Below are 11,917 nucleotides of genomic sequence, written 5' to 3'. Positions count from 1 at the left end.
TTTTATGGGGAATAATAATTTCACTCAGTTATATATTTTTCTTTATTTACAGAATTTCTATCAGTAAGAATGATATCAGAATAAACTGTATATAAGGCTGACGACACAGGGATTTCACAGAGATTTACTAGTAATTCTCCCATCACCATCCTATCCGACAGTTTAAATAAATACATACCAACACCATGAACCATATTTTGAGGGAGAATAAACTCCCCTCAGATTATCATCAGTCAGATGACCCGTGTGACTATTATATCGGCAAAATTATTCTCATTGGGTTTTTCTTTTTTTATTCAGCTTAGTAGCAACGATTAATTCAGGGTTGATTCGAAATCTGCACGCGACGAGTAGTGCGCCCGAGGGCACGGTCACACTCCATGAGTACAACACCCCGCGTGCAGCCCTGGAACCCCCTTACACACCACCTCCTCGTTTAATATGATCGTAATTACTTGTATTTTAATAATTCCTTTGATTAATTAATCAATCAACCAATCTCAATTTTAATTTTAATCTAGTTACTCAATTACTCAATTAATCAATTTCATCATTTTAATTATCTATCAATTTTTTTTAAGTTTTCGCACTCCGATTAAGTCGCTATTAATGCTCTTTTTGCCTTAAAATTTTATGCCCTTATAGTGGATATGCCCTTATAGCGGATATGTCCTTATAGTGGATATTATATCTATACCCACGATCTATGACAAAGTATTTCTTATCTCAGTGGATGCTATTCTGCAAATCACATTCGCGTCTTCTAAATCATTACTTTATAAGCTATATCAACAATATTATCTCCACTGTTATAACAAAATACAGATAACTCAAACGATTTGTACATATCCATCAAATACAGGCCAATTCTGTTGCTTAGTTTCTCTTTAGCAATCAGTCATATTTATGAGCATCTAATATGCATATTCACACATTTATACAACACAAACATTATATCTGCACACATATTGTATCATATTATAATACATAAATATCATATCCAGTACACGCCTATTCTAATGATACTTAATACATAGAATATCCCGCAATATCAGCGGGTTACCAAACGTTCACTCCGCATTTCAGCAGTATATCTTAATCTCAATCTTTGAATTATCATATATTATGCTTCGACAGTCTTTCGCAATCTTTCGAGCGGATAAATTCTTATGGTGTTTAATTAGACCCCCTTTTTAGGAGTATTACTACTAAATTTTAAATTTCATTAATGGCAGCAGTCGATCAACAATTATCAATTAATATTGATTTATCCATTAATACGTGATATTAGTTCCGTTATAAACTTAAAATCAGTGATTACAATATACATCAGACAGATTTACCTAGCACGATTCACTTTAATGTACTTAGGATCACTAATTTATAATCCAACTGCCTCAACTTTTATCCCGCTGTTATTATATAAATGAAAAGATATATAACTCCACTCAAGAGACTTGCGCGTCAAAACACTCCCGAGATACAAGCCAATTAATTCGCTTTAATTGCCATTCATATCCATAGGCGTTTACTTTTATTATTCCCACTTCAACATGCACATAAACATCATCGCAGTTCTTTGGAAGAAACACCGCATACACCCGTCACTCCGTGGTATCCAACGATTACACAGATCCAGACAAGAGATTCCACCACCTCCATATTAGAGTGATGACTCTCGGGTATTCTCTTATGTCCACCACGTCACAGGCTACAATGCTCTTCCTAGAAGCACACCTATACATCAATATATATATAGCACACAACATATGGATAATACAAAAGCACGTGACATGCCAAAATCCAAAAATGACAGCTAGACTGTCAGCACCAATTTTGTTTCAGCAGTTTGTATCAAGTTAAACATTTAATACAAAGTTATTAAAGAATTCTTATACTTCCAAATGTATAGATCATATAATAATCAATTCAGCGATGGAGATCGTTACAAACCAGACACTTGAGCGAATTCAAGTAATGCTTAATTAATCATCCTTTTTGCGATAGTACCAGCAATCAATAATAATTATATCAATTATTCTTTAATAGTTAATATCAGTTCTATCTTATTTTAAAATTAATGATTACTATGTCAATATTTCCATCAAACACTACAAGATTCAATCTCTATTAACCGTAATATTAGCATATCTATAGGTATCAGTCATTTATCTCCATTATATGATATATTAATATATAATGAGAGAACATATGGTTCCGTTCAAGAGTCTTATAAATCTTCCTTTAGTTAACGCATCCTCCATTTGCATTCTAATTTATAATTAGTTTGCTTTACCGGTCAATTTCTTCCCCAGACATCCAATATGCACAATCCACGAGCCAACCCAGACACAAATACAATTACAATTCTTTCCTCAGGGAGATATACTGCATACATGCGTCTCCGCAATACTCGGTGAATGTGCAGACCAAGTATGGGGATTTCCTTCACCTCTTTTTATTATGGTGATGAATCTCGGGTGTATTCACCATCCCTCATATCCACCACGTTATAAATACCACACGGTGCCTAAAACACAAGCGGATTAATGGCATATACAGCCCACATAATATAACTCCAATTAGCCCAGGGATACACAGCGCATAAGATACTCGATAGTGTTAGCGGAGTGCCTAGCATCCGTTTTACCTTTCAGCAATATAACTTTAACTCAATATTTATTTATCATGATCTTTAAAATAAAGTAATTAATAAAATCACTCACAGCACCTGCGTGTACACTTTATTGCAGACCATATGATCCCTTAGCTATCAGACGTTATCATCACACTTTGCCCATGCAGGTTAGGATTTCCACAGGCTTCCAAAGATTTCCATAGGTTTCCATACATTACCGGGAGCCCGCAGCCCGTTCCTGGGAAAAACATACTCAATTATATCCTTATTACTACTAACATTTAGCACCAAATAGCATCCGATGTATCCTCTTCGTGCAGCAGATTCGAGACATCGGAGACAACAATCAAACGTTGCATCTTTATGCGTACCTTCCGTATACGCTGTAGGTAGTCAGGCGATCACCAGGTTGCTGTTCTTTTATTAATACGAGGCTCAAAGCCTCGCCAAGCTCGACGGAAGTATTAATCGGCACTTGCCACATGTTGGGAAAATCCAACATGGCGGTGTCAAGTAAATAGAACAGCCCCACAAACTAAAAGTGCATGACGTGTAATGACCAATCCGACGCGCTCATTAGTTTCCATATATTAATGTATGAGCAGTTTAATGTAACTAACACCTTTTATATCAAAAAATTTAACCTCACGGTCAATAAGACAATGATATTCTAATAATTATTTCAATTTAGCATTATTTTCGATTTAAGTTTACAGGTGACCAAAATAGACCTGCTAACAGGTCAAGCTAATAGAACGCGTCTTAATACTGTCAACAATTACATTATAATGATCATAGTTTATACTCAATATAATATCCAATAATGCCAGTAAAATAAAACAGAATATAAGATGAATTTCTCTATAAGTCAGTTAATTATTCACATCTTATGATCATTACGTATTTCTCATTCTCCAGAACTCAGAGTTAGTCTGTGTTAAAAGTCAATCTTACAGGCAATGCGTAACTCAAGGAAGGCAGGGCAAAACTCCACCGCCCGCCTGTCCTAAATTCAGCTATTGCCTTCTTACCTCAGTATCAGGAGGCAGTTTCAGACTGCTTAAGAATGTCATCAGAGAGTTATTTCTTTCATTTCCCTGAACCAGGACTTCCTCTCGACAGGAGACACACTGCATTCACGTTGACACAGCATTGTGATGAGAGGGCGTGGTTCTTGTATTACTCACTTTAATTCAGCATATAGCACGACCAGAAATCATAATAGATATTCACAATTCATGAAATTGCATCTAGAGATAATCCGACGACGGTCCGAAGAGACGATCGTTAATCCACGTCAACGTGACGTCACGCAGCATGACGTGGCTCAACGGCTCTCCGACATCTTGCATTTGTACACGTTACACGAATATTAATAATTTAGCTTTAATTATACAACACAACAATACAAAACTATACCACCTAGAATTTACACTAAATCACGGACTCGGGAGTCGCGCTGGGGCCCGAAATTTAATATGCACAGCCTTTATCACATCGCTGATAGAGTGATTAAGCTCTCTATGACGCGCACACCTCGTGGCTCGATTTATATTTATTCTTATAATTATAAATTAAAAATTGAAACAAAAATTATTATTACACCAATCGACGCGCAATCCTTCAAAACACATTTGCCAACCGTTTTCTTCCACTTTGGAGCACTTATCTGTCAGTGGACTTAGACTCAGTTCCCAACCTAACCTTGAAGCCGGGGACCAACTATGAGTGCCGGGGACCCCAGGAACCCGGAGACACCGTCCAGGAGGACAAAAAGGTACAAGGTGGCCAGAAAACACCGAAGTATAGGAGCGTGCGGATGCAGGCTAAAGGACCGAAAGGGCAAGACACATACAACCGAGTGTGTGAGCAGATCGGAAGTTTGGATGAGTCCGAACATAATTAACATAGTTAACCATGCGACGTGAAAGCATGGACATTAATTATAAGATTTATATGTTAAAACTATTATATTGGCTATTTAACCACACACTCGATACAACACATGCAACATATGCACTGCTACACTTGCACAAGATCCTACACTTCAGATACACTCAAAACACATAAAATAAGCAGTTACACCTTTCTACACTTTGTTACACTTTGTACACTTTTCACAGGAAAACCGGAACATATACTTTCTACACTTTTACACACCTCGCACACTATAATGTACAGCTACACAAACTGTACATTTATACTTTAAGAGCTACCCCGCTGCACTTTTGCGTTATTTTATTTTAATTAGTTTTAAGCATGTTTTAATTACGGTGAGCGTCTTTTATATATTTAATTATTTATATTTTATGTTGTAGCGCGCGTTTAGACCGTATAAGCTACTTTTGTAAAACTTTTATATATTTTATGTTATAAAGGGGGCATAGCGAATGACGCATGCGCAAACCGAAGAGTGGGAAGCCCTAATGGTGGGGAAGCCTCTGGTGGGGAGCCACTAAAAGAGGCGGTGCAGAGCGTCATTCAAGGCTTTTTTGCATCGAGACGATCTAGTAGTAAAAAGCTCTTTCGTACTCTTCCGNATTTTTAGAATCGACGACAAACTGTTATCGCGTAGAGATTACTTTGTGTATTACGTAAAACAAGCCTGTAATAACAGGTACGTGATCGATAAGGATGTGATTATAGTTTAACTTCGAATTAGTCAAGCTGTTCTAATAGCTAAACCAAATCATTCCGCGGAATATCTCCGTGGGGTGGAGATTCGCGAGGTAAAACCTAATAGGTCTGTTAAACATAGTATTGTTTAAATAAATATATTTTTACATATATTAAATAAATAACGAGCAATGTTATTTAACTTACCTTCGAGCCAGTGAAGTCCAAGTTCCTTGTTTCAACAAAACGGTGTCCTTTTGGTAGTCCAAAAACCAGCGGCCGACGACCCAATCCAGCGGCGGCCTGAAACAAAAAGGGAAGATTCTAGACACTCTCCTGAAACACAACAGGACCAGGCAGTAAAAGAAGGAAGTCGCGTCAACAGAACGCGCAATTGAAGGAAGTCGCGTCAACAGAACGCGCAATAGAAGGAAGTCGCGTCATCCGAACGCAGACAAAGAAGCCGCGTCATACAGAACGTGCACGAACAAGTCCGACGACCATCCAAAGGAGGCTTCGGCGGATACCATCCTTGTTCGTTGAAGGTCAAACAAACTGGCGACCGTAAACAAAGGTAGGAAAACCTGCATAATTAGCATATTCTCCACCTCGACCGATATTAGTCCGGTCACAACCTAACCTTGAAGCCGGGGAGGAAACCCATCAGCCCCGAGACCCAGCGAGGCCAGCAAATCCGCCGAGATGACACCGGGAAAAAGATCCCGAGCTTCCGAAACGTCTTCAAGGACGATGAGGACGAAAAATCTAAAACTCGTGTTTTAGATCATGCGACAGCTCAAACATATCCGAGCACGACCCTGGACAAGCTGGAAATAGGTTAAGATAGTTGTAAGTACACATATTGTATAAAAAACACATTTTTAGGCTATGTTATATAAGCTACACCTTTTGTACAGACAACTACACCTTTGTGCACTTTTGCATTTTTGTATATTTAGATAGCTGCACTTTGCGAGCAGCACTTCGGCACTTTAGTCCGAATTTGTAAATTTGCGGCGGAATTGTTTAGTCATTAATTTAATTAATATAATTAATATTTTCGGGTTTTGCGATGACCGTGGAGTGTAACGAAGCGGCCTTAAACATTTTATGTACGGCGGAAAGCGGCGTGAGCATGCGTCGGACCGCCCAGTGGCGCACCAGAATGGGAACGGCGAGTAGTGGGAGTGCCCGGGAGTAGGAATGCCCGGGAGTGAGAAAAGGGTATATAAGGCGGCGCGGAGCGTCAGTCGAGGCCTTTTTTCGGTAGTTCCGAGCGACATAAATCCCGAAAACCGACACTCAGTTATTTTTGCTGTTTTAAGTTTAGATTATTTTAATATCGCGCAATACGATCTCCGACAGTGTGGAGACGCGCATCGAGTACCTGAAATGTGAAGAAGTTTTATTTATATTAAGGCAGTATTCTACTCTAGTCACCCGTTTTTAAAGTGTTTTTTAGGAATTAATTTTGAAAAATTATTGAACTTACAGGGCAAAGGTATCGCACACATATTTAGTAATATTTAAACTAACAACACAAATCTTTATAAGGTATTTTATTGGAAAATGTACGAGTTATACGCCGATGTGCAGGTCATGTCGTAAAATGCTGGTCAAACCGGGCGTACGAATTGCAGTCATCCTAGTCGTCTGAAACAAAAAAACCAAAGGTTTTTTAAATCTATATGAGTGCAGTTATTGCTCAAACTAGAACTAACCAAGTCTGAATATTTTCACTGAAATCGCAACTGTTTAAAATTTAAGGTTCGATTTTTTGAAAAATTTTCAACTAAAACAAGGGAGCGGAGGGGAAATATCCAAACTATCCATATAATTCTAGTTCCAGCCATAGGTACACATTCACTCTATATGTGTGTAAAATTTCAAGTCAATCGGCCCAGTAGTTTTTGAGAAAAATATGCGCCCGATCTGAAAAATGTTGTTTCGAGAAAAACGCATTTAAAGTTTTCCATGCTGTTACGACTAGTACGACTGATGTTACGGTGGATAACGACTGATTTCAGTAACTTACCCCTAATCAGCTATACCAGGACCGTACAGAAAACCTTCCTCAGTTTTGAAGAAGTCTTGTAAAGTAGCTTTCTTTTCTCTGCTGGCAGTCCTCGCCTCTTTAGATGCGGCAGACGCCCGTCTATTAGACCGTTGTACGCGCTGCTTGTCTCTATCGTCTGCGAAGATTTTGGCGTTTTGGCCGACTTTCATTTCCATAACTTCCATGATTTTTAGGATTTTTTGAAACCCTTCATTAAAAATGACGACGGCTAAAAAATTCGCAATTTCCACGGTCTTTTTGCCACAGTGCAAATGTTTCGGAGCAAACATCCAGATTAATAAATTTAAACTTTCATTATTGTTTTGGGTAAAAGCTCCGAGACATCGCTCCAATAAATCGTCTGACGTCAAGGACTCATAAATGGGTCTGATGAATTCCAAAACTGCATTGCTCAGCGGTGGTTTGCCATATGCGAAAGTGTCTAGTGTTCCTATAGCTTCCGCTCTACGCCACGCGCACCAGCTCGTAGGGCCTTCAGGGCAGTCTTCGTGATGTGGATTATCGTCGATCGATCTTTTATGGTCAAATGTGGCCCATATAGCTCTCTTCATCTCTGGTAATGAATTTGCATTTTTTCGTATTGCCAAGCCGTAATACGTAGTCAGTTCATTGATGACTTTGTCTGTTAATTTTCCTGCTCCTTTTCCACCGATGCCTTTATTCTTTTTCTTGGCATTACGTAGTCTCGTACCCATACGTTTTTCAACGTGTCTAACGCATTCTTTTTTTTCAATGACAAAGTCTTCACCGTATACCATAGCCTCTACAAGAGATTTATAGGTTTTGCTGTCTCCATCCCTTACATACTTTTTATACTTTACTTGGAACTTGTCCATCGATCGCGAGAACATTTCCTTTACCGCATCCACTTCCATTTTGCCAGTAGAACCTTGATGATTGATTGTGCATTCATCATCATGACTGCTCTTCCAAGTTTCGTATTCCGCAGTGCCATACTTATTTTTCCATAAATTGCATGATTGGCAAAAACTCGATTTCACGACTGTATCGATGACTTTATTACAGTATATTCCAATAAGGGTGGTGACGCCAAACAGCGAGGTGAAACCTCTTTTTTTCCACGTGCCGTCTCCGGACAAAGTCAATTCCGATGGGGGATTACCGTATTTAGCGTTCTCTTCCTTTTTTTCCTCGGCTGCTTTTCTTGTCACAATGTCATAGACTGCTTCGCTTGCACAATGAATTTTTTCGAGACATGCATAATATGTTTTTGCAGCAAGTCCTTGACCAATATCCATAATTCCACAGAACAAGGCGAGTCTCTTTAAACCAATGCCTAAAAGTCGCATGGCAAAAACTATTCTTCGATTTATTTCAAAAGCATTATCAATCAAAGGACATGAGTTGATATAAATTATACCACAACTGCACTCTACTGCTATTTTAAAACCCAATCCACGCGGACTTGCTTCAGTAAAAGTTATGTCTTTTTTACATTTTTTACACATAACAAGTGCACTGATAGCAGAGAATACCGAAAAAAGTTGAGAATGCTATAGCTGTGTTTTTTGCTTATACGAAACTTGTCGTCTCTACTATCTTTCAATTTTTTTGCTGATGTACTGGCATACTCAGTATCAGCTTCGAAACTATATCGATTTCCGCAAAATTTTCTTTTTTTTTGGTACTGACTTACGCGCGTAACCACCTCGTTTGCCTTTCTTATCCATTTTTCAAAAATACACGTCTAGTTCGTTCAGAGTTCGAAAGTATACTGACCTGTATTGCCAGAAAGGGGTCCCGGCTCACACGCACACAATCAGAGCCTCGTACATATACTGCGCAAAGCGCTCACACGCACACAATCAGAGAACCTCGTACAGAGCGCTCTGCGCAGTACATGTACGGGGTTCTCTAATTGTGTGCGTGTGAGCCGGGATCCGTTTCTGGCAACACAGATACTGATTGTTGTAACGGAAATGTGACGTCAAACAGCGCCAAAGAAAAGGGGCAAGGGATAGGCGCAGGAACTCCCGAAGCCGGTATACAACGGACACAAGGATCGAAAGAACAACTATTTTTTTTGTTACGGAGGGGAAATGCCTTTACGCATACCCCGCCTCGATGGGGTTCGAGGCGGGGTTATGTGGGACTCACCCCCGGCTTAAACAAACAGCCGAGGGACCACCCACTAAAACCCCTCCGGGTGGCCTACACCTGGGCGTTGTTGAAGGCCTCTCCGGAAACTGGCATTTGCACTACTTCGGAGAGGCCTTTCGCCCACGAGCCTAGCTCGCTGGGGGGAGTCAATTTCCCCCCCAGGGACCCCGTTGTTGTGAGGGCTCCCGCTCGTACTGGGGAGAGGGGGACCACCGCCCCTCTCACCCACATTCCGCCGTTGGCGTGGCGGGATTGGCGTGGCCGGGCCCAGGTACCAGTGTAGCCAGATTATCTGCGCTAGCAACACACAACCGTAGTGGATAGAGTAGAGTCCCCCCCCTCGCTTCACTCTGCGGTGTACATCTGTGCCAGCGTAAGTGCTGGTAATCTGTCCACTAGATCCACCACGTGGTGACGATGGAAGATCGTATTATTAATTAGGAGCAGAAGAGGGGGCTGCTTAGGCGTAGTGGTTTAGGATGGACTACTCGAGGAGGCTTCCATTCATACCGGTGACAAGTCAAGACTCATCACTGAGCGGCTACGGGGGCCAATTTTCAATCGTTTAATATGATTGGACCGCTCTGGAGACGTCGTCTCTCCGTGGCAATCGGCACTGCATTCATGGAGCGAGATTTCAACATCGCTCTGGAGTCGTATATACTGTGTTAAAGTGGCGTAAGGTGTGAGGTCTGAATAGCTCAGTGGTAAGAGCAGTTGCCCGGAAAGCGAAAGACTCGGGTTCGATTCCCGATTCAGCCACTTGTACCTCGCATATTTTTTCAGACCCGCAAATGTTGTTTTCTAACAATTATTTGTCGGGCTGAGGAAGTGTGTAAACGCCCTACACAGACACGACAGTGCCGCTGCCACGGAAGAGATGGATGCTTGGTTCGTGCCTCCTCCCGCCTTAAATCCCCCCCTCGCTTCACTCTGCGGTGTACATCTGTGCCAGCGTAAGTGCTGGTAATCTGTCCACTAGATCCACCACGTGGTGACGGTGGAAGATCGTATTATTAATTGGGAGCAGAAGAGGGGGCTGCTTAGGCGTAGTGGTTTAGGATGGACTACTCAAGGAGGCTTCCATTCATACTGGTGGTGAGTCAAGACTCATCGCTGAGCGGCTACGGGCGCCAATTTTCAATCGTTATGATTTGGACCGCTCTGGAGACGTGCTGGGGATTTCGTCTCTCCGTGACAATCGGCACTGCATCCATTGAGCGGAAAGCGAAAGACTCGGGTTCGATTCCCGATTCAGCCACTTGTACCTCGCATATTTTTTCAGACCCGCAAATGTTGTTTTCTAACAATTATTTGTCGGGCTGAGGAAGTGTGTAAACGCCCTACACAGACACGACAGTGCCGCTGCCACGGAAGAGATGGATGCTTGGTTCGTGCCTCCTCCCGCCTTAAATCCCCCCCTCGCTTCACTCGTATAGTAAGTTTACGCTGTACTAATCCATTGTTTTTACAACGAAAGTCTGTTTACGACTTTTAAGCGTGGGCGAGAGGCATTCTCTAATTTTTTAATTTATTTTTTGGTTTAAATTATATATCTTTGCGCCCTAAAAACTGCGCGTGGCTCTTTTGCCATTTTATTCGGATTTTACTTGATTTTAATCGTGTAAGAGCCTTACTTTTATAATATTATATTATATGTTAATATTATTGTTGCATCTCTTCTTCATCGTCGTGTGAATGCAATGTTAAGTTGCTTTTTCGCTCAGGTATTTTTATATAATATAAATTTTCTGTCGTGTGGAGAGTTAGATGTTCATGTGTCACTGCCATAGTGCGAGCAGTTTTATCATTAGCTCTTAAAGCGTATTTTATAACGCAAATTGAATTTAATGTCTCAATGGACATATTATTTCTTTTTCTTGTTTTTGCATCTGGAATAATGGAAAATACGCGTTCAGCTTCAGCGTTTGAGTGAGGAAGAGTTCTTACAATGCTTAAAAGCGATCGTAAATTTGGAAAACTCTTCGTCCCTTCGTCCGTAAAATACAAACCGATTTGTCTCCACATATCATCGAAGGATAATTTAGACCAGTCGACTTTTGTAGGTAGAATATAAAGATATAAAGATTTCCATTCATTTCGCACTTCATCTTCATCGACTAATTTTCCTAATCTGCGATTAACCTGCAGTACTCTAAAAACCGTTGACTCTCGATCACACTCAAACAATGCAGTTTTGTTATCGAAAACTGCAACACAATGTAAAAAGTTATCGTCGATTGGAAGACCATCACGAATTTGTTCACATGCTTTTATATAAAATTGCAAACAATTTTCTCAAATAAAATCGACGTCTATTTTAGGTAAAATTTTCTGATTTATTTGTTCTTGTAAATATTCTTTACATTCAAAACCACAATCAGTTTCCTTTAAAAGAAGATGATTGGCACGATCAGAAGAGTTCACGGTCCTAACAATATGACCAAACATTCCAGTTTTTAATA

At 40.3% G+C, this 11,917-nt stretch overlaps 1 long non-coding RNA gene and 1 other non-coding gene across 2 annotated transcripts; one reads left to right on the top strand and one right to left on the bottom strand.

The window, feature by feature from the left end:
* Window positions 1-299: 299 nt before the first annotated feature.
* On the bottom strand, window positions 300-4,648 carry LOC115237121. The gene is made up of 5 exons (XR_003884310.1): window positions 3,670-4,648; window positions 3,010-3,173; window positions 2,727-2,876; window positions 2,297-2,530; window positions 300-1,725 (listed from the first exon to the last, which is right to left on the bottom strand). It is a non-coding gene; the product is annotated as an uncharacterized LOC115237121 (long non-coding RNA).
* Window positions 4,649-10,142: 5,494 nt separating this feature from the next.
* On the top strand, window positions 10,143-10,214 carry Trnas-gga. The gene has a single exon. It is a non-coding gene; the product is annotated as a tRNA-Ser (tRNA).
* The last annotated feature ends 1,703 nt before the right edge of the window (window positions 10,215-11,917 follow it).

Source organism: Formica exsecta, unplaced genomic scaffold (genome assembly GCF_003651465.1).
Source record: "Formica exsecta isolate Colony F162 unplaced genomic scaffold, ASM365146v1 scaffold2749, whole genome shotgun sequence".
NCBI classification, from domain to species: domain Eukaryota; kingdom Metazoa; phylum Arthropoda; class Insecta; order Hymenoptera; family Formicidae; genus Formica; species Formica exsecta.
The sequence above is the reverse complement of the archived record's forward strand: the minus strand, read 5'-3'. Positions and strand labels throughout refer to the sequence as shown.